Source organism: Fukomys damarensis, unplaced genomic scaffold (assembly GCF_012274545.1).
Source record: "Fukomys damarensis isolate Sample0158 unplaced genomic scaffold, DMR_v1.0_HiC HiC_scaffold_27, whole genome shotgun sequence".
Lineage (NCBI taxonomy): Eukaryota > Metazoa > Chordata > Mammalia > Rodentia > Bathyergidae > Fukomys > Fukomys damarensis.
The window spans coordinates 23051525-23058388 of NW_022900939.1; positions in this window are offsets into that span (position 1 = coordinate 23051525).

Consider the following 6864-nt stretch of genomic DNA (forward strand, 5'->3'; position numbering starts at 1 on the left):
GGCAGGTGTGGTACGACGGACCCACATCCCTGGCCCTGACTGGTTCTTACAGCACAGATAAATTCGTTGATAGAACAGAACATTCCTAGGGAAGCTTATGAGTTTAATAGCGGTTTTAAACAAAGATAGACACAGCCCCAGTCCCCAGAAGGCTGGTTCTCTCGTCACGATTTCTCTCCAGGACATCTTGCCAGGCCAGCCACCACTGTCAGAGAAATGCTAACTAAGGTTCTAAAAAAAAGGCCATACCTAAACCCAACCTGAACGCACCCCCTAGAAGTAATTAAAATTATCTTTTAACAGTCTGTCCCTTGAGAGAGAACAGTTACATGTAGCTACCAAAATAGCAGTTCTGGCTCTCAGCTTTGACTATTCAATAACTATGGCTATCAAAGCAACAATAAAAAGCCTGTGTAACTAGATACTTCAATCGGATAAACCATCAGTTGAGGGCCCATCTTTAAAAAAAAAATAAAAGTTTTTTTCTTCTGATTCTTATTATAAGAGATTTCTGTTAATTGACCTACAGAAGGACTGACTAGTCTTATTTATAGTGACAAAACTAAACATTATAAACGGGTTATTATTTTTCTTCTCTTTGCCCTTTCAGATTTATTAAAAGATGTTTGCCTATAACTTAAGTTAGCATTTAGATAAATGTCATTAAAGACATTGCTTCCATCCAGGTGGCTAACTGATCAAATGATGTCAAGACCGGTTTTACAAATACAATGCATATTGTTGACAATATAATAACTCAGGAATCTTTTATTGGTCAAAAGAAATGTGTTAATTGTTACAATCTAGCAGGGTGTGGTGGTGCACACCTGTAATCCCAGAACTCGGGAGGCTGAGGCAGGAGGATCGCTGTGAGTTCGAGACCAGCCTGGGCTACATAGTGAGTTCCAGGTCAGTCTCAACTACCTAGTGAGACCCTGTCTCAAAAAAACAACAACAAAAAATTGTTACAATCTAGTTCCTATAGGTCATCTAAATTTTTGTTAAGATAATTAAATAGAGGTTCTTGAGCTCAAAAAACTACTGGACAGGACTCCTCTTGGTAAACAAAGGAGCAGCTGCCTGGAAATATTTGTTCCAGGCTTTGTTCACAAAAATGACACCAATTACTTTCATAGCCTTATGGGAAATACACCCTAATCAACACTGCTAAAGATATTATTGTGATATCTTTACAGTGGTTATAATAAAAAGGTTAAGTTTTCTGTGAGAAAATAATCAGGTTTTATTAAAAGATGCTTGTGTACAAACTAAAGGGACAAAGAGTTTCATGTAACTGTGATACTCATTGTTATTTCATGGTGTACTAAATACAGTCATGCCTTTTGGATGTACAGGTCCTCTAAGATTTTGCTTATGATAATAGTCTTTTTTTTTTCAGGCATCTGCCTTTCTCTTGCATTCCAGATGCTAATGATAAGGGTTACATGTCAAGCCAGTATGAGATAACCAGTCAAATAATAGTCTTTCTTAAAAACTTATGTGATATATGGTACATGTGTCACCACACTTAGAGAGACTCAGACACCAAACAATCCAGACAATGTCACACACTAAAATGAGAAGCTAGACATAAACTTCTGAAGTATATTTATAGGCCAATATATACATTCTCTTTAGATTACATCCTATTAAAGGATAACAAATTAAATAAGTTTTTTGTGTCATTTAATGTCTTGTGATCAGATAAAAGTGGTTGAGTAAAAGACTATTCCATACTAGGATGGACATTTAAATGATTGTCATCATGATTGTCATGCTAAAATATTGTGCGGCTCTTGATCTTAATTAAGTCTCTCTATATAATGTATAACTATTGTTCTATTGTTTGTTAACATTCTACAGGGATTCAACTTTTAGAACAACCATAATTGATAAAAATAACAGCTCTCTCATTATCTTTTATATTTCAACGTACTTGATATCCAGGTGAAATTATAATAGTTAAACTCACTGCTCCCACTACAATGCCAATGTTACTGACCTTCTCTTCTGGGTGTTCAGCAATTGAAGTTTGGAGACCAGAACTACAAAGGTAACTGGGCTAAGAGGACAGCCTATACTTTGGCCCTGGCCCCCCAAGGTCAACGAAGATCTAGGACATGAGGGAATCTTTTCTACAGGATCCCACATCTTTGGTGAATCACCCGACCTCCTGAGAAGGGAGGCTGCTGAACACCAAATCAACAGTTAGATGTGCAGTGTGCCAGGAGGGAAAAATCTCCCACACTTTCACTAAAGGCAACGTGGTCAAGCAAGGTGGTGACCCATCCCAACAGCTGACACAGGGAAGAGCTGAGAGGCTCTAAAAATGGTTCCAGAGTAATCCGTGAGAAAATTTAATGGACCTTGATACATAGGAAGAGATTAATTTTGATTGACACAGGTCCCACTTTAAATTGGTCTTAAACGCCCAGTATAAAAGTATAACTAAAATATTAAGTCAGGGGCCGGGGATTTAGTTCAGTGGTGCCACGCCTGCCTTGGAAGCACAAGGTCCTGAGTGTGATCCCTGGTACAAAAAAAAAAAAAAAAAAAATTAAGTCAAGGCCACACTAATAAAGCTACATATAAAAAGGGGCTCCAATCACTAATCTTTTGTGGCAGTTTGCAGCTACACCAGTAGCTGACCATGGTTATTGGTCATTAAAAAACTATGATAAAATATATGAGAGCTCAGCAAGTTTTTTAATTTCTTAGCTAAAACCGTCCTTCAAATTGTCTCTTATCTTCTTATAGCTAAGACTAGAGATTTTATGATAACCTCCATCAATAAAAGAGTCTAGCCAGGCTTGGTGGCGCATTCCTGTAATCCCATCACTCGGGAGGCTGAGGCAGGAGGATCGCTGTGAGTTTGAGACCAGGCTGGGCTACATAGTGAGTTCCTTCCTGGTCAGTCTCAACTACATAGTGAAACCTTGTCTCAAAAAAATAAATAAATAAGAGAGTCTAAGAGCCAGCAGGTTATAATCATTATTTCAGTTTCTAGGTGTGACCCTCTCCCCAACCTGCCTTTCCATTCTAGCACTCATCCTTAGATTATTCATGCTCTATTTTTTTTTCCTTTTTATTGAGGTTATTGGTACAATCTAGGTATACAAATACAGTTACATTCATCATTGGGATTCTGTACCTTTACATAATAGGTCTTGATTCTCATTTTTCCCCTTGTCCCTGCCCTCTCTTCACCCCCTCCCCCCCTCCCCATTTACAAACACTTTATTTCCATTTTTTCAGTTTCTCATATTTTTTTCCTCTCCCTTATTACCTTTCCCCCACCCTTCCCATTTTCCCTACACCTTTAGCCCTTTACTTCCTATTTCACATTATTAATTATCTCATTAGGATCCTGTGTAATATTATAGTTTTCACACCAGAGAAACTATTCGGTATTTCAGTTAAAGAAATCTCTGTATGAACATTAATCCTTAATTCGAAATGAAAATGGTCCCTGAACGTATTTAAATTGCTTCTCGCTCTTATAGTCTTATCTTATTCTTTTTTCAATATTTAGAGAATACTTTATTAGTTTCTATAATCAAACCCTCGTAGATATGACCTTACATATTTAGTATGATGTGTTACCCCTGTACACATGGAAAAAAAAATAAATTAAATTAACATTTCTAGACCAATATGGTTGTCCATTTCTGTACAATGCCAAGTTAACACAGTAAATTGGGATGACTTTTTCCAAAGTTGGCAGCACCGAAACTGGTTTTTTTTTTCTTTTCTTTTTTTCTTTTTTTTTTGGTACTGGGGATTGAACTCAGATCCTTGCCCTTGCAAGGCAGGTGGTGGAACCACTGAGCTGGATCCCTGGCCCTCTAATTTCTTAATGTTGTATCAGATTCTAAAATCCCCTGGCCTTCCCTCTGTCCTCTTTTGGGGAAGGCTATTACTGGTTCCTCCTGGTGGAAATGCTTGTTGGCAATATTCATAACAATCTTGCTGATCTTGTTATTTGGCCCATGCATTGTTTTGGTTTGATTTGGTTTTTTATTGGATCAAACTCAGGATCTTGCGCTTGCCAGACAGGTGTGGCACCACTGAGCTACATCTCTGGCCCAGGGCCATGTATTCCTGCTTCTTTGGCTTTGTCTCCTCCAGACTTAAAGCTATATGTCTACCCAAGATTAGGACGCCTGGCACCTGTGGAGGGCCTTTACATAGACCCTCTGTGGGGTCACAACTATGACCCTCTTCAGCTGAAAGTAGCCAAAATGTCTTCACCCGTCCCCTTATGGCAGTTAGGGGTACTTCCTTAGAGGGGGGTATTGTTAGGGACCTGATGCCCGCCATCACAGGCTGCATTTTCTTTGTTCTTCTTGCCTTAAAATGACCTCATGCTCTTATCTTTAGTTTCCCTTCCCCCAAGGCCACAGCAGTCTGGAGAAGTTAAACCTAAGTTTCTGCAGGACTGAACCCGTAAAAGGCAACCTGGCCTGTGATAGGTTGAAAGTAGCCCACTCCTCATAAATAGGCAATAGCCCAGCCCCAAATCAATAAAAGGACCTTCCTTATCTCTCCTCTCTCCTGTCTCTCTTTCCTCTCTCCTCTCTCCCTAACCTCCCTAATAAAGTCTCCTGTCAGACCTCTCGGTGTGTGGCCTAGTTGTTGAGCATCGCTGTGCCTCTACATTGGTGTGGGAAGTGGGCTCTGGGATTGCCAGTGCCCTGGCTTAATTAAGGTCAGAGGCTTGAAACCCAAGACCCCTGACGCTCCGACTGGCCCACCTGAAGTCCGCGACCATCTTCCCTGACGCCACCCCAGCAAACAACACCCCCAGACTGATCCCATCACCCCCAGACTTTTGGGTAAGTCCCCTTGTGACGGTCTAGAGTGGGGGGGGGACTTGGACTCAGGGGACCTGGAGAGAGACTTCCACCCAAGGTGTGGTCCCAAGGGTACCAGGCCTCACATCTTCCATCCATTGTGAGCCTCCGGGACAAGTCCGGGACTTGCCCGTTCCACCCCTACCTCTCTTGGGACACCTCGAGAAGGTGGTGCGGCCCTCTTCCTCCGGATCCCCTCCTCATAGTAGAGACGTCTCCATTTGGAGTTAAGGTCCCCTCTTTCTAGGTTCGGAATCTAGAAAGACTATCGGTGACTTCCAAATCTCAAGAGACGTCTTGGGATTGGACCTCACGCCCAGTCTCATTCCTGGTGACTATGGGCTGTGGTGGTCTCTCCCTTAGGGTGCTTGCTCTGAAATCCGAAGGGCTTAAATCTAAAACCTAAATGGCATTTAATACACCTACCCACTCAAACCTGGCCTCAATATCAGGTAACCAAAATGTGTGGCCTAGTTGTGAGAGTCACCATTCCCCTACAGGTGTTGTAGTCACAGTTTTGGCAAGGGAATACATTAAATACAGGACACATAATTTATAAGATTATTTTATGATAATTACCCAAAGAGTCAAATGCAAAGGAGTGAAAGAGATTAACTTCACACTAAAGGCCCAAAGAATTCAGGTGAGGGCCTAGATCCCAGCAGTTTCCCAGACAAGTCCACCTAAAAGCTTAGAATCCAAAGCAAAGTCCACCTAGAGTCCAGCCAGCGGCCTAGAGCCCATGGCAATGTCTCATGCTTGTCTGTATTGAGGATCTGCACCTGGAAGGTCCAAAAGCCAGTGGTGGGAGCCAGAAAACCTACTCTGGTGAGCTGAAGGATTTGTGCCACTAAGCTGAGCGATCCATTTTGGAGCCGGATGTGATGCTCACGGTGAAAATCAGAGCTCCCCTGATGAAAACAGCAGCCATTCCCAGTGACAGTGAAGCTCTGGGCTCCTCCTCCAAAGAGAACAGCCAAGTTTGCGGCAGGAAAACCATCCACAGCAAGCTCCTAGAAAAATCAACAGGACAAGATCTTCCCTCTAGTTCTTTTTTTTTTTTTTAATTTAATTTATTGGTACATTCTAAGTAGACAGTACAGTTACATTCATTACTGGGACCTTGTACCTTCACATGCCAGGTCTTGGTTCTCATTTTTTCTCCTTGTCCCCACCCTCCCTTCACCCTCCCCTCCCCGCTTCAAACCCATCTAGTTCTTTTTTTATGGCCACTGATAATAATCTTCAGGTGGATCCTCCACACCCAGCCCTCACTGATTCAGTTCAGCTGGGTGTTACAAGTTGACCATTAGTCAATCCACCACAGGGGGAATATTATAGATAGTTAAATTAATTAGAGGAGTCAAAATGAAAGACAAAACACATTCACTGGCTGGGCGTGGTAGCGCACGCCTGTAATCCCAGCACTCAGGAGGCTGAGACAGGAGGATTGCTGTGAGTTCAAGACCAGCCTGAGCTACACAGTGAGTTCCAGGTCAGTCTCAACTACATAGTGAGACCCTGTCTCAAAAAAACAAGCTCAGTGGTTCTGCTGTCTGCCTCACAAGTGCAAGGTCCTGAGTTCAACCCCCACCCCCCCACCAAAAAAAAAAAAAGACACATTTCACTGGTTAGCATTACAAAAAGAGAAAAAATGCTGCACCCACTTACTTCCCCTGGGGATAAATAGCAGTGATTGATACTCTAAATAGGCATCCATCTCCTCAGCCCATTTCCTTTCTAGAAATTCCTTGTACACTTGCCACATGACTTATATTCCTATTTGATCCCCATTTAATCAATATTACCTGATGACTGCACTTGTAATCTTATTGGTTGTTCAAAGTTTTGTCCTATTTTGTGTCCATCTTGTGGTTTTTCCATTGGATCTTACGGTTTTGTCCCACTTTGTACTCACCTCACCTCGTGGCTTTGCCCTACAAAACACCTTTGAAAAGCAGGGTGGGTGGGCAACCCACTTTCTGGTCCCCCTTATGTCTCTCTCAGACAA